Source organism: Tyto alba, unplaced genomic scaffold (assembly GCF_018691265.1).
Source record: "Tyto alba isolate M040663 unplaced genomic scaffold, T.alba_DEE_v4.0 Super-Scaffold_14, whole genome shotgun sequence".
NCBI classification, from domain to species: domain Eukaryota; kingdom Metazoa; phylum Chordata; class Aves; order Strigiformes; family Tytonidae; genus Tyto; species Tyto alba.
In genome coordinates, this window is record NW_024881276.1 from 6,575,243 (window position 1) to 6,592,711 (window position 17,469).

A 17,469-nucleotide genomic window follows, 5' to 3' on the forward strand; every position below is an offset into this window, starting at 1 on the left:
CTACATGGAAGGAAATTGACTTGATGGGGGATGTAGAAGGTGAAACATTTTAAAAGAATAATTGGTATGCATATGATATTTGCATTTCCTATTAACCTCCACTTGCACAAACAGAAAACCTTTTTCAAAATGGTGAAGGGCTCAGTTCAATTTACCAGCTTATAAAATTTAATTTAACCAAAAACCTGCAAGAGAGCAGAAGCTGAAACAAAGTCTATTGATGACTGGTTTAATGTGAGGAACCTGAAATTGATGTTGACATTTTTCCAGCCTGGAGCAATCACTACACTGCATCTCTTAATTGGCTACCCAAGCCTCTCTCTTTCTCTCACACAGCGGTAAACTCATGCTTGCAGCTGCAGGAACCTCCTATTGTAAATACTTACATGGACAAACCAATCAAGCAAACAAAAGACTCCCCATCCTGGATAATCCAGTTAGTCTTTTTGATAACTGTGAGCTTCGTAAGAATTCTTGGTAATCTTCTCCATTGTGTGAGAGCATGAAGTATGACATTATTAGCTTAATGTGTCAGCTTGGAAAATATATAAGGTATTACGGTACAGTCACAGTATTATCTACTAGATTGTGCCAGGTTTATTAACAGTGACAACCATAACAACAATAAAAGTCATGCAAAACCAAATTCAGTTATCTGAACCTTATGGGAGGTTTGCAGTCACAGTAGAATTTTTTCTAAAAGGTCTATACTTAGAATTTTCCATGAAAATTACCTGGTGCTTTTGGTGGTTTCACTGTTTCTCTGCTAGAACCTACAGAAGTTCAGTAAAATATTTTTTAACTAGAGTGCCTTTGTCTGATGTTAGCACCTACAGTCACTGTCAGATAACATTTGGAGCTGCATTAGAAATTTTTGTTATGAGATGTATTTTTTTTCTTAAGTCTTCCAAGTAAATTCCTTCCTGTTTGCAAATTCAAACAAAAATCACAGTCTCCTGTTGTAGAGACTGTCAATATGGATGTAAAAAATGTCTCATAGGCAATGTGTAAAAATGATTAGATTTGGGAACTGTCCCTCGGAAAAGCTTCAGAAATTTTCCTTTTATTGTCAATATAGATCTATTCTTTTCCTTCAACAACAGTGAGAAAAAACCCAACCAAATAAAAAACAAAACAAAACAAAACAAAACAAAACAAAACAAAACAAAACAAAACAAAACAAAAACAAACAAACAAACAAACAAAACCAACAAAACAGTAGCTCCTTAAAATACAAGGCTTATTTTCTGGAAAATGAAATTCTAAATAGTTTTGTGATAGTTGCAATAGTACAAGTACACAGATACTTAACTGAATGAGTGTGTGTGTTAATGTCCACTTATATCAGGCATAAATCACTTGGAGAATTATTTTTGGTCTAATCCTAGTGTGTTTTTTTTTTTTTTTTTCCATAAGCACATGGATTAGTTGTTGGAAATTATTACTTTAAAAATTTTAATTTGTGAAAGTGATTAAGTTTAGAAAGTCACACCAGGCAGTGGGATCTAAAGAATTTTAAGCTGTCACAGTAACCATTTGTTTTTTTATAATAGGAACTTTTGTCAAAAACATTTGAGTTTTAACATTTTAAAATGCGCTTACTTAATAAATTAAGAAATTAACTTACTGCATGAAGACTACAAGAGACAAATTAATTTTTCTTTTTCTTGTCTGTAAATTTTCTTGGCAGCACTTTCTGTTCAGAGCTCTTCAGAAATTTACATTGCTTTGCTACTTCTTAGAATTAAGATTTGGGGATATTCAGCATATCTGCTTCACTATTCAGATATCACAAAAATTACTCAAGGTGTGGAAGAGACAATGCAGGCTTTTTATTAAAACAATTGCCAGTGTGCAAATCAAAACAGAATTCCAATAGCTTAAATTCTAGATACATGATAGATCTAAAGAAATAACCATAAACAGTACTTCCACCTGTAATGCTTATATATTATAATGCTGCTTTTGACTGTGTCTACTGAAAACCTTATTAACAATCTGAAAGAAAACAGGAATTCTGGCAAAACGTGTCAAATTTGCAGACATTGCTGGAGTCATAACTAAAAAAAATGGTTTATTTCCATTAGCTAAGACTCATTCATATATGTTTCAATACAGTTAAATTCAAAGATATACATCTGGAATGTTAAAATACAGGTCTCATTTGTAGAAAGTGGAACTGTGTTTCAGATATCAGCAGGAAAGACACGTTGATTTTGGTAAGTGAGATGAGGAGGATGGGACCATAATGAAGGAATCTAATTTATTCTGTAATTAGATTTTGAAATTACTAAAATGTATGTGTATTAGCAAAGTGATGCAGAACACTGGGACAATGAAGAGAAGACATTAAAAGGAGCTGCGTAGAAAGCTTCACTGTGTGTGTAAGCAATTCACTGTTTGCTAAACTTAGAACCAGCCACTGAAAAATGAAATTTCCATTAGGAAACTGTAGTATTCCTGAATAAATGTGCTGCAGTAATAAACCATTATAACTATCTTCAATATCTCACACCTCTCTATTGTGATGCAAACTCTGAATTAAGGTAGGGTACATGTCTAAAAGGGTGGGGTTTGTTCACCAGATGTCATGGGCTTGAAATGGGAACCACTGGGGAAGAGATTGCTAATAAACAAGAGTCCATGCTAATGTAAAATAATATTTACCCATGTATTTTTTAATCTAATAATCTATGAAAGAAACCTATGAATCTAGTGATACAAATTACATTGTTTCATTAGTAAAGCAGAATTCAAGATAAGCATTCCATATCAAAGAGTTTATTTCTTCATTATTGCTATTTGGATTGCTCTCCCACGCTACTTTCTTCAGCAAACTCGAGCTCTTCTGCAGTCTCCCAGGGAAATCTTAGAAAGATATCATCCTACAAGCGTGACTGAAAGGAAGCCTCCAGTGTTTTTAATCCTTTTGACATCTGTGACATCTGTTTCACACCCTTTTATTAAGTAAACTGTGAAAACCATTGACCTAAAATGTGAGCTATATACACTTGTCTTGGACCATGTTAACAAAACAGAGTTCAGTGGCTCTGTCAAGAAATTTTTCTCTCCTTACTACAAACAATCACTTCAGCTAAAGCACTTAATTTATAGCATATATAGATATACACAAAATAATTATATTTATATAAATATATAAAGAAAAAAAAATAATAACCCACACAAAAGTATTCTGTTTTTTCTTGCTGTAGTCCAGAATTTTTGCCCAAGTCAGTGTCTCACAACTAGGCTGGAGGAATAATAAAATTAAGATGTATACAAATTTTAATTCCTGTGGCATGGATCTCAACTTCTGTATTCTCATATGTAAAGGTTTATTTCTGATTAATTAAAATCACTTTTGATTTCCTAGATTATTGTCCATTTATGCAGTTTGTGGTTTTTTGTAAAAATAACTGTCACCATTATATATAGGTGACATGGGAGGAGGGATAAAACAGAGGAATCCTTCAGGCATCAAAAGTGAAACAGGAAAGAGATAAGACGTTGAAAGGCGGTTGGTGAGGAGGAACAATCATTACTGCAGTTTCTCATTCTGGAAGATATATGTATAATAATGTCAGATGGGAATGACTACTGTGTGAACTTTTTGAAGCTACATGCAAGATGCTGTTCTTAAAACAGAAACCCTTTTAAAAATTAAAAGTTCAACACACCTAATGGCTTGTTCCTCCTTCACCCAAAGATTGAAAACATAGGTTTATCATTTATGTAGTTCAACTAAGCAGAGCAGAGCTCATCAGAGAGATTCAAGGATCTTGACATTTTACTAGATTACATTCTCAATTTCAAAACTAGCCCAACTCTTCTCAAGACAAAAGGTTTCTAGGATAAATTTTCCTGAGAGTACTTGAGAAATCCCCAAATCCCTTGCATTCTTTTGAAAACAAATCCAGTAGTAAAAATCAATAATCCTCATACATATTGTTTATGATGCAAAGTCTGTGATAATTTAATTATCTGTTATTAACATGATTTTAGGTAATTTAGACTATACATTCCTTAGCAGGTTTCTCAGAGCCCATGTTCAAAAGCAGAACTGGTCAGATTTTAATCCTCACAAATACCCCTCTGCTGCGTATATCATGGCAGGGACTATGCCATGATTATTCTGATAAATCTGTATTAAAAATATCTCTGTGGACTGAAACTTTTAATTGGTAACACAAGAGAAAAGAAGATAATCTTTGGATACCAGACACTAAGTGGATTTTATTGTGATTTTTCATGGTGAGGTAACATAATAAGAACATCAAAGTTTCATTAACACTGAAGAACTCTCAGACATGCTGTCAGAAGCAGCATCTTTTCTGAAGTACAAATTCAATTTACCTTTTTTTTAAAGCATTAGTATTACTTAGCTCAGTCTGATGAACTAACAGCAAAATATTTCTTTCTGATGATTTTTTAAAGTCATAATAACAAAACCCAATAATAAATAATAACAAAGCTTCTGCAGAGTAAAATAACATTCTCTGAGCTCTTGCCTTTCACTTTAAAGCTTCGTATTTATCAGTGCAGTTGAGAAATCTATCAATATTTTAATGAGTTTGATGTAGGAGAGAAGAGCAATATCAATATCAAAAGCTGAGATTCAATTCTACTTCAATTTTAGTTTCTCAACACAAGCCATACAAATCTGATGAGTTTACAAATTTAGCCTGGAAATATTGTAAACTAAAGAGTTCCTTGTGACATAGGTAATATTTTCAACCTTTTTCATAAACTCAGAAAATCATCTCTGGTTCTTCTATGGTATCTTCTGTCAGAAACCTCTGTATTTTTTAAACTTAACTGAATATGGTAAAGGGTGTCTTTAGTTTTAAATGTAACTGAAAGTTTGAATTGTGTTCCTTTTAATTAAAATTTGGGTGTTGTTCTTGAAAGTGGAATCACAGAGGAAATAAGAATTAGAGATGTCAACATGACATATCAGATTGTCAGTTTTCTGTATGTAGTTTGCTCCTGTAGTTCTTGATTGTTCAAAAGAATAGGGGGTTTATGGTTGTATTGGGTTTGTGTGCAGTGGGATTTTGGTAGAGGGGGAGGGGCTGCAGGAATGGATCCTGTGAGAATCTTCTTGAAGCTCCCTTGGCTCTGTCAGACCCACCTCTGTGCCAAAGCTGAGCCAATTAGTGACAGTGGCTGCGTTTCTATGATAACATATTTAAGAAGGGGAACCTGAGGGGAAGAGGAATGCTGAAAGACATGCCTACGGAAACACTGAGGTCAGTTGAAGAAAGGAGGAAGAGGAGGAGGTGCACCAGAGCAGAGACTCGCCTGCAGCCCGTGGTGAGAGGGCAAGCTGTCTCTGTGCAGCCCATGGAGGTCAGCGGTGGAACAAATGCTCACCCGCAGCCCATGGAGGACCCCACCCTGGAGCAGGTGACTGCATCTGAAGGATGTGACTCTGAGGGAAGCCCATGCTGGAGCAATCTGTTGCTGGGAAGACAGCAACCCACAGTAGGGACCCACGCTGGAGCAGTTTGGGAATAGCTGTAGTCCATGGGAAGGACCCACACTGGAGCAGTTTGTAAAGAGCTGCAGCCCTGTGAGAAGGAGCCACATGAGAGGAAGTTCGTGGAGGGCTGTCTCCTGTGAGACAGAGCCCATGCTGGAGCAGTGGAAGAGTGAGAGGAGTCCTCCTCCTGAGGAGGAAGAAACAGCAGAAACAACTTGTGATGGACTGACTGCAAACCCCATCCCCTGCCCCCCTGTGTTGCTGGTGGGGAGAAGGTAGAAAAATCAGGAGCAAAGCTGAGCCCAGGAAGAAAGCAAGTGTGGGAAGAAGGTATTTTTAAGATGTGGTTGTATTTCTCACTGTCCTACTCCGATTGGCCAATTAGTGTTGTTGATGTTGATGTTTAAATTAAATTGATGTTCATTTTCTTCCCCAGTAGAGTCTGTCTTTTGCCCATGAATATAATTGGTGAATCATCCCTCCTGGTTCTTGTTTCAATCCCCAAGCCTTTTTTTTTTTTTTTATTTTCTCCTTCCCATCCCTGAGGGGGAAGGGGTGAGGAAGTGTCTGGTGGTGCTCCGTTGCCCTGTGGGTTTAAACCACGATAATGGTAAACTTCATTGCAAATGTATAACTACTGAATTTAGTGACTTAGTTTGGGTGGAAGGAACTGAGTCATGCTCTCTACTTAGGACCTTCAAAACGTTTTGCTATCTGCATTCTTTTTTCCTTCATTATTTCTTTAGCCTGCAGAAATTAGGGTTACTCTGTGATAAATACACTGTTAAATGGAAATGATTCTCCGTGTTGTCACCAGAGAGAAAAACAGGGAAAACTTAGTTCTTCTCCAAAACTGTCATTAAAGTCAAAGTAATGTTCAAGACTGCAGTAAATCTCACACTCACTATAGTCGTATAACCTCTTTCCTTTAACAAACAGTACAATCTAAATGAAGGGCTTCAGGTTCAAGACTTAATTATTGCACCTTGTTCAGCAATTAAAAGGAAATTTCAGAAGAGATATTATGGTGTATGTCACAATTAAGCATACATTTTACAATAGTATTTTTGCTTCTAATTTTTTCTTATAATGATGGTGATCAAAGCAAAGTAGAAAGTGAAAATTGTCTTTAAATAGAGGTGCCTAACCTTCAGCACAGACAACTTGCAGCTTCTTAAATCAAATCAAATCTTTATGTGACTAGAAAATTAATTATAACACTATGTTTTTATGAATATGAATCCTAACAGCAGTACTGTGGTGCATAATAAGACCATCTTAAGTCTTTAGCTTATACACAGGCATCTTTTCCATTGTAGATGTTTTATGCCTGTGGAGATAAGTATGTCGACAACCACATTCTTCTTAGAAAGCTTTGAAATTAGAGCTACCAACAGACAACTTTAATAGTCCTGGGATACTTTCATGATCGACCTAGATAAGGAAAATTGAACGCGTAATGGCAAAATTACACATCCTTTTCACATAGGAAAGTAAGTTATATACGCATAGTACATTTATTTGTCAAAAAACACTTCTCTTAAGCTTTGTTTCAAGAAGATAATGATATTTAATCACCACTATGGTTCCAATTTGAGATTGTTACTCTAATACCACAACACTTCCACTGAGACCTGCAGTAACTTCTCCAGGGAATGCTCATAAGAGAATCTAAGTTTTTTCTATACATCGAATTCTGTCAGAGCTTCAGTCAAACCCAGAACCAGGTTCAGTTCAAATATCCTCTGTCTACATCCATATACTCACCGATGCAATTTCAGCAAACTAATTTCCTTTCTTTAAAGATATTCAGAGTTCTTCAGCAAAGTGTTTTAGCTTTAGTTGTTGCTGTACAATGTCAAGAATTTTTAAGAGTTGATCTCTCAGCAAGGCACATATCATATGGCAAAATTGTATGTTTCTGTGTTTTATCAACATCTGAATTAACCTTTACACTCTACTATACTCTGAAACAATAAAAGGGGGTTCTTGTGCCTACAGGATTCATATACTAAGGACTACTAAACAGATTATCTCAGATGAAGTTGAAAACTATGTCTTTTCTATATGATAGTGATGAAGAAGAGGAAGGATGTGGAGCATTTATTTTATTTTACAACTCCAAAATATCATCAGAGATTCAGGACCTCAGGGTCCTTTCTTAAAGCAGCAAAATAAAGACAATTAACATTTTGTTGTGTGTGAACTGTCCCTAATGTGTCACTGTTTGTTTCTTTCAGTGCCAGAAATATCTACAAGGTGTAATTTTTGTTTAATGTAGCTCATTACCAGAACCACTGAACCAAAATATCATGAGCTAAGCAGTCTGCAGTAGACTTGTTATCAGATTCTTCAATTTCTTCTGATTAATGAACAATCCCTTCATAATTTTTTTTTTTTTTTTAATATGTTAGAACAATCAAAATGGTACTCAGAACAAGTTTTAAATATCTAATTTTCTAGTTACAGTCTTTTGTAGCCCTTGGACCAAACTGCCATGACAAAAATCACAAATTCTCTCTACCTCTCCTCCACATCACCACCATACCACCAACTAACTCCGAATACAATAGCCAATATATTTCATCAAGGAATAAATGAAAAGCCTGTAACTTTCAAGGTCTGGATTTGCTCTTTAGAAATGTTACACAGGGGAAACAGCAAGATTTGTAGAAGAGATTCAGGAAAAAAAACCCACAACATTTTCCTTCCTTTTTGGATGCATTGTAAGAAACAAATAATCATGTGTCTTTCTTATTTTTTTGTTTGTTGTTACTTTCAAATCGAAAACAATAAAAACTGTTAAAGACAATCCACACTAGTCATACAGTTCATATAAGAGTAAAGAGGAAATAGAAGTTTATGGATTAAACCACCATCTCAAGATTTAAGACAAAATACCTTTATTTGTGATTTTATCACAACATCCTTAAGCAATTTAACCTCTGTATCAAAGTTTTGCCTTAAAAGCTGGCATATAAATTATCATTTCTCAGGATCATTATGCTTTCATATTGACAATGAATACCTAAATACTAATTACACTTAAGTATAGACTTCACATCAGTAGTATCCAACCTCACAATGGTCCAGGCCCATACAGGGTACACCACATCTTAGGTCAGAGGCAGTAGTACCAGTAATACAAGTCAGTGTGAAACTGTACCATCCATTTTGTGCAGGTTTACGTTGATCCATGTTCTGCACAGACATAAATATGCCCAGAGCACACTACTGAAATGCAGCTGAAGGTGGAAATGAATATGAATAGTATCACTAAAGCAAGCTGCATCCAATTTATGTGGAGGCACAACACTACTAAATGCACGTTTGGAGGAGAAAGTAAAGAATAGCCTGCCTAACTTGAAACCTCCATTAATATTCATAACAGAATATAACAATGCATAAAACTAAACTTTAATCAACACCACATACCTCTTTAGTGGTAAATGACCCTGCATGGAAAAAGTAAACCATCCCCTGAATTAAAAACAAAGCTTCCTTTTATTTTGTTCATTTTCAGACCCACTAATGATCACTAAATCCTAGGCAACTAATGGTGTGAAACAATTTAAGTGCTAATCAGACATCAGTAAAAGGAAAAGCTTACTGACAACCTGTGGTGCTAATGTCTAATCTGTGTTCATTTGTGATAAAATTCTACCGTGACATTCCAGTATTTTCACTGAAAAATTACAAAAATCTCTTGTGTGCAACATTAAAGCATCATTCACATTGTTTTGAGGAATTTGTGCTAGATTAAGCAAATGGGGAAAAAAAAGAAAGGAAGAAAAAAACCAGAAAATCTGAGAAGTCATAAGAGGACTTTAGGAACTGGAACGTGTCTCTGTAGATTTTACAACAGGGCTATGAAAATAATTTAACTGGAAAGTAGATTTTCATCTGAGTAATGTCAGCCTGAGTTGTGGATGTCAGATTTTCAAATACTGATTAACCACAGTAATATATTTTGTGGAAACTTACCAGTTTGACAAATTTCTGAGCAAATTCTACTTACACAGCATGTACCAAGCACCTGTGATATTCCTACTAAATTGCACCGTGGTCTCAACAGGAAGCTTGTGCTCTTAAAGTTGACAGAAGCAGAGTGGACACACCAAGCACATATATAGTGATCCTGTTTCATGGAAAACTGTAATAAATAGAATTACCCTCAGGGTTTTTATAGTATATTGGAGGCCTTTGTAACTCCAAATGGAAAAAAAAAAAAAAAAAAACAAACAAAAAACCAAAAACCTCCATTAGAAATATTTCTGTTAAAGGAAAAAATGATAAAACTTTTAAAGATTCCTACTTCTCATTCCAGATCAGAAATAGTTATAAAAACTTCATTGAAATATCAGAATTGTTACAGAATTTTGAGTTTTTCTAGCTCTTCAGCAGAAGTTATCTAATTTATAAAAACAATAATATTTGCAATCATTTGTAAATTAACATATATATATATCTTTTACCTGAATCGACAGATTTTCTACCAGAAAGCAAAAATACAAATATATCACTCTTTAAAAATAAAATAAAATAAAAAAAAAATATATCATATGCAAAGATCAAGGCTGTGCTACTGGAGAGGAAACTCTATTATGGCAGTTACATCTCAGAAAAGAGTTTGTAGTCGTCACTGACAGTTCTTTGAAATCACCAGTTTAATATATAGTAGTAACCCAGTAATTAACAAATCTCAGGCATTAACAGAAATTGGATTGAGAACAAGATAGAGGTTTATGCAAAATTGCAGTTCACCAGTATCTGTCCTGGTCTCTGATAAGTAGAGCTCTAGTCTTCACCTCTCAAGAAAAACATGGTAGAACTAGAAAAGGTACAGAAAACAGCAACTAAAATAAATGAGGGGATGAAGATTTTACCTTTCAAGAAGAGAATAAAAATTCTATGGCTCTCTGTAGAGAGAAGGGTGAGAGGGGGTATGACTGAGACTTAAAAAATAAAAATGTCAGTGGGTAAAGTTAATGCAGAACTGTTATTCATCAAATATCGCAGCACTAGAAGTAGAGGACATGCATTGAACCTAGTATGAGATCTATCTAAAATATTTTTTTTTTTCTAAACAGTACATTTTTAATACAGTATGTGTTAAACTTTTTGAAATTTAGTGTTACAGCAGATTGTGGACTCAGGAAGAGAAGGATCAAAAAGTATTAAATTTCTGAATAGGAGATATGTAAACAGTCAGTAAAGGGAGAATGTAGGAATGTATTATCTATTCTATCTACACTATTAATAACAATCCCAAAATAGTTGAAAAAATGAACAGAAATTTTGGTGTTCCTAAATAGGTCCTTCTAAATGACATTGTTGGAAGTAGACTATTGGCCTAGATCGACTGGTATTTTGACCTAGTAGGTCACTACAGTTCTTATCACAAAAGTTTCTATACAGATGAAACAAAGGGAAATCCTTCCTTGAACTACAGATATGGAAGAGCATGCATTTCCAAAACCCGTTCTAGTAACCTTAATTACATACTTTTGAAAGTTTTTTTATACAATCATAGAATATCCTGAGTTGGAAGGGACTCATGAGGATCATTGAGTCCAACTCCCGACTCCACACAGGGCAACCTAAAAGTTAAACCATATACCTAAGAGCACTGTCCAAACTCTTCTTGAACACTGACAGGCTTGGGGCCATTTACCTGGGCACTTTCTTTCAGTGATTGACCACCTTCTTACTGAAGAATCTTTTCCTAATATCCAATCCAAACTTCCCTTGATGCAGTTTTAAGCCATTTCCTTGTGTCCTGTCACAAAAGACAAGACAGAAGCGATCAGCACCCCTCTCTCTGCTCCCCCTCATGAGGAAGTTGTAGACAGTAATGCGGTCTCCTCTTCTGTAAACTGAACAAACCTAATATCCTCAGATGCTCCTCATAAGTCATGCCCTCTACTCCTTTCACCATCTTTGTTGCCCTCCTTTGAATACATTCTAACATTTTCATATCCTTCTTATATTGTGAAACCCAAAACTGGACAATATGCAAGGTGCTCAGCACCGGTGCTGAGTATGGTAGGACAACCACTTCTTTCAACCAATTAACTATGCCGTGGTTAATGCACCCCAGGGTACAGTTGTCCATTTTGGCCACCAGGACACATTGTTGACTCATATTGTGCTTACCATCTACCTAAACCCCAAGAGCCTTTTCTTCAGGGGTGCTCTCCAGCCTCTTGTCCTCCAATCTCTACATACATCCAGGATTACACTCTTCCAAGTGAAGAATCTGGCATTTGTCCTTATTAAATTTCATACAGTTTGTGATTGCCTAGAGGTCTCATCTATCAAGATCTCTGTAAAACCTCTGTACCCTAGAGGGAATCAAAGGCTTTTCTTAATTTAGAATCATAGACAAAATTACTTCGTGTGCACTCAACTCCTGGTTCCAGGTCATTGATAAAAACATTGAAGAGAACTGTTCCTAAAATTGAGCTTTGGGGAGCACCACTAGTGACTCATCACCAGTCAGATGTTACTATATTTACTACAACACTTTAAACTCAACTTTTCAGCCAGTTGTTCACCGTTGTATTGTGTACATGTCTATCTGTATGCTGGACACTTTTTTCCAGAAAGATACTATGACAAACAGCTTTTCTAAAATCCAGAAAACCCACATCTACTGCCTTCCCTTCATACACCAGGTAGGTAACCTTGTAATAAAAGAATATTAAGTTAGTAAGGCATGACTTTCCCTTCATGAATTCATGTTGGCTTTGACTGAAGACTGCATTGTCTTTCAAGTGTTTTCTCAGTAACTCCTAAAATAACCTTCTCTGTCATTTCATCAGGCACTGAAGTGAAACTGGTATTGTTGGTATTAATGAAACTGTTTCAGAGCTTCATGTAATACCAGGCATGCTAGTCCTTATAGTATACATCCCAGATCCTGAGGGGGAAAAAAAAAAGACACCCCTCCCCCCGAAAATAGTCCAAATTCTCACCCCCCTACAGTTATAGAAAAGAAAAATCAAAGAAAAAGCAATAACATAGAAATGAAATAAGGAATCTCTTTGCAGCACTGAGATACTTTCTGCTTGAAAATCATCTTTTGGGCTTTCAAGAGGCTATATTATTTGAGCAAGGTTATCTAAAAATATTGTCTAGCTATGATGAAGTAGAAAATTCAAAGAAAAAGCAAACTAAAAATAACAAAACACAGGGTTAAAACAATTTAGTGGAGAAAATGGGAATTTAGAGATTCACCTACAGATTTTTGTAGTCACTTGTGTTTCAACACTTCCATAATATTTCTTGCTCTAGTATTAATTTTTTAACATTTATTAAAAAGATTTCTTCTGGTATTTAGAGATGTAGTACTTAACACTCTTAAACAACAAACTCTGAGTATTTCTTATATTTCTAATGGAAAACTTATCAAATTTCAAGTTATCAATTTCAGATAAATTATACTTTTTTTTTTTTTTTTAATTAAAAAGTAATATAGCATGGTACTTCTACTGGAGCTGACAGATTTTATTTTTCTTTTTTGTCAAATAACTGATTTCCAAGAAGGATGTAAACAGCGTTCAGTCTGTGTTTTACTTAGCAATCTCTTACATCAACAACAGAAATGTCATTACTGTTCCAGATGAAAATGAACACTGGAAAATTAAAATAAGATTATTAGTTTTCAGTTCAATCAAAGAACTGATTCAGAGCACCATAGAGCTGACTTCTAGAAATCAGAGGTGGTAGCTCAGTATTAGATCTTGAAATCTCATCTGTGAACATACTATGATGGGGGCAAGCATATTGAAAGGGTACGAGTTGTGAAATGAAGGACATGTACAAGACATAGAAAAGTAGGCAAGAAAAGGAGTGTGTTCACATACAAATCTTAGGTAAAAAATTTCAGTTATGCAATAAATAATAACCATATTCCTCTGCCAGAAAAATACTTCGCTGCTTTTTATTGTCACAATACACAGGTTAGACACTATCAGACTTTTCATTACATTAAATTGCCTGAATCTGTTGCTAAGGCAAGTTACCTAATTTTCATCACTGGGTATCCTTAACCATGAGCTAGAAAAATGTTTGCTGAGAATAATAAAAATATAGTTAATCTTGCTTCGGGGAAGAAGAGTGAACCAAGTGACCTTTTGAAGAACACTCTAGGCTTATGATTCCACTGGTTTGTGCTTTTCAAAATACTCCTTTTTTGAAAAACTTTTTTGTTTTTGTTTTTGTTTTTGTTTTGTTTTTGTTTTTGTTTTTGTTTTTTGTTTAGCATCTGCAGACACTGTAAAAATTAAAGAAAAGCTGGTGGTTTTGCATATGAGGGAGAGAGAGATTTTAAGCCATACTTTATTGAACTTCCAATTGCAAAATATTGTTTCTCCTATGGCTTCAGTGAGAATTACATGTTGGTCACTACATTTAGGACATCGTTAATTTAAATAAGTATTGGATATTCATCTAAAAAGAAACACATAGACAGTCTTGAATGAAGAAGAGGTCATCACAACTCCTTGTTTCTGAAAGGAAATAAAATTACATTTTATTTTTTTACTCATAATGTTAAAGTAACAATATTAATATATATGTAATACAATCCATAATGCTCAGAAAAAGTATCTCATCTACAGACTGACTAAAATGTTCTACCATGTTTATGTGCTTCTGTATGTGTGTTACTGCTTGGCCATTCCCAGTGGTATTATATTTCAGCAAAGTAGAATGCATCTGTGAATACCTCAAAATTATGCAATTTATACCAAAAATACAGTATCTATTTATTTCTATAAAATACTACTAGTGACAATGGCAATCCTTCATATTAATGACAATGACCTTCCTCAAATATTTATGTAATCTTTCAAAAATTGGAAAATTTATAATCATGATAGTTGTGTACTTGATACTTTTTGTACTTTCCTCAAGAAGTGAATAACACTCGTTTTCCACACTGATATGTTTAATGAGGCGTTCTTGAAGTGGATTTCACTGGAAGTGAGTGTTGTGGGTTGACCTTGGCTGGTTGCCAGGTACGCACCAAAGCCACTCTATCACTCCTTTCCTCAGCTGGACAGGAGAGAGAGAATAAAACAAATGACCCATGGGTAGAGATAGGGACAGGGAGAGACCATTCACCAATTACTGTCATGAGTAAAACAGACTCAATTTGGTAAAAGTAACTTAATTTATCAGTAGTCAAATCAGGGTAGGGTAATGAGAAATTAAAAAGATCTTAAAACAACTTCTCTTCAACGCTCCCTTCTTCCAGGGTTTAATTTTACACCTGATTTCTCTACCTCCTTCCCCCAAGAGGCACAGGGGGACAGGGAAGGGGGGTTGTGGTTAGTTCATCACATATTGTCTCTGCCACTACTTCCTCCTCAGAGGACTCCTCACATTCTTCCCCTGATCCAGTGTGGAGTCCCTTCCATGAGAGACAGTCCTTCATGAACTTCTCTAATGTGAGTCCTTCTTACAGGCTGCAGTTCTTCACAAACTACTCCACCATTGGTCCCTCCCACCGGGTGCAATCCTTCAGGAACAGAGTGGTCCAGTGTGGGTCCCTTTCATGGGGTCACAAGTCCTGCCAACATGGGCTTCTCTTTCCATGGGTCTACAGGTCCTGCCAGAAGCCTGCTTCCATGAGGGTTTCCCATGGGGTCACAGCCTCCTTCAGGCACCCACCTGCTCTCGTGTGGGGTCCTCCATGGGCTGCAAGTGGGTATCTTCTCCACCACGGACCTTTATGGGGTGCAGGGACACAGCCTGCCTCACCATGGTCTTCACCACAGACTGTAGGGGAATCTCTGCTCCAGTGGCCAGAGCACCTCCTCCCCCTCCTTCTTCATTGACCTCGGTGTCTGCAGAGTTGTTTCTCTCACTTATTCTCACTCTTCTAACTGCAGTTGCTCCCCTGTAGGTTTTTCCCCCTTCTTAAATACGTTACCCCAGAGGTGTTACCACCATTCTGGATGGGGTCAGCCTTGGCCAGTGTTGGCTCTGCCTTGGAGCTGGCTGGAATTGGCTCTGTCTGACATAGGGGAGGCTACTAGAAGCTCCTCACAGAAGCCACCCCTGCAATCCCCCTCGCTCCCAAAACCTTGCCACACAAACCCAATATAGTTGAGAAGAGCAACTTTCTAACAAAATCGTTTCTCAAATCACCTCCTTGAAATATTCATCTTACTTTGAAGTTTTTTGTAACTTGACCTCAGGAACTGCTTGTAAAGCTGAACAAAGACAAACTGAAACTCCACTGACTTTCAGATATAAGGAACACAACCTGATAACAAAAGTTTCTAGTTAAGTTTTCTCAGTTTGAGTTCTTTGCTGGTATTTCATATGAAAATAAATCCCACTACCTATCTCTTTCTTTAGCTCTTGATTCAGAAAACTAACTGCTGAGCATAGTAAACATATTTTTTTTCAACTGTTTTTGTTGCTGCTTTTAATTCTACTGGAGGATAAATGCTCTTTATTATTACTCTAGAATCACTATTGCCAATATTATTCAATCTGCCCATACACTCATACCAGTTGCTTCACTTCTATTCTGCTTCAGTTTCACAGAAGAAAGATAAGGGAAGAATTGTGCTTTCCCACAACACTGTAAGTAGTAGTCTTCAGATCACAGAGAAAAAGAAAAAAGTAACCAAACACCAAAATACTAACCAAAAATCAGACAGGCTTGGCTCAGTTTCTTACTACTGTTTCATATTCTCAAAGCAAACTAAATCCCAGAATGAAAGATGCTTCAGAACAAAATCTCACTGATATCCACTGATAAATTTTTCAGACTGTGATGTATGATCAGGGGAGTGACAGACACTTTTCGACACTCTCCGAGTATTATTGGAGAGGTACATTACTAGAAAGTTAGGAATCATTCTTGGTACATCAAGCTAAAACAGTGATTGTACATGGAAGTACATAGAAGGTGACAAAGTGACAAACACCATGGCATGTAAGACCAACTGTAGCCCCAGCATGACCAGACACTAAGACAGTCTAGTTTGAAATGGTGTAGGGACTGATAACCATGAAAGATAAATGAAGAAAGAAGTCTAATTCCTCAGCTACCCTTCAGAGCAACAGATAATCAAAAGCTACTGCTCTGCAAAGTGTTCGGAATGTTGCTTCTGTGCTCCGTGACAAACACTTGGATGTGACAGTCGTGCAAGGTATCAGTGGAGAGCATGTGAAAAGTGAACATTAATTCTGGTTTACAGAGGCACATTCCAGATGCTGACCCTTTTGTTTAATTCTGTTTTATAAAGCACAACAGAACCACAGCCCTTGGATGGATAAAGAAGGTTATGTCCAGACATTTGGGAAAGTAAATAAAGTGCAAGTTCAGTGGCTGGATGGAAGAAAAGGGAACTGCGTCCACTTGCCCACCATAAATACATCTGTTACAAAGTGTGTTCTTTGACTGCACAGCTATATAAATTTTCAATAACCAATGACTATATTATCACTATCATTAAGGAGCATAAACCAGAATAAGCCAGTGTTGGCTAAATCAAGGGGGAATATTTATGATCATTTTTTTTTTTTTAGTTTTCAATATAACTTTAATAATATAATGACTATTTATCTGTATAGCTAAAATAAATTTCTGTTTGAAGCTCAAGTTTAACAGAATCAATATATAGCAGGCAAAATTAATGTTCAAGTAAGAAAATTATTATTTCTGTTACTGTACCTAATTTATGACTAATTTCTTGAGCATTTTAAAGGGAGAAACACATGACCTGAAGATAGAACACTTGATCATTTTATAAGACAGGATTCCTGGTGCCTGCAAAAAAGCTGTACCCAATCATTTATTTCACAGATTTTGTCATGTGTTTTGTCAGGTTTTATTATTTTAATAAATAATACGGTTTTCTGAAGAGTTAGCATTTGTTTATAAATAAAACAGATAATCCATGTTCAGACAAATTTTGTTAGCTAAAACCATGTTGTTGGGTATGTTAATTAAAATGTAATGC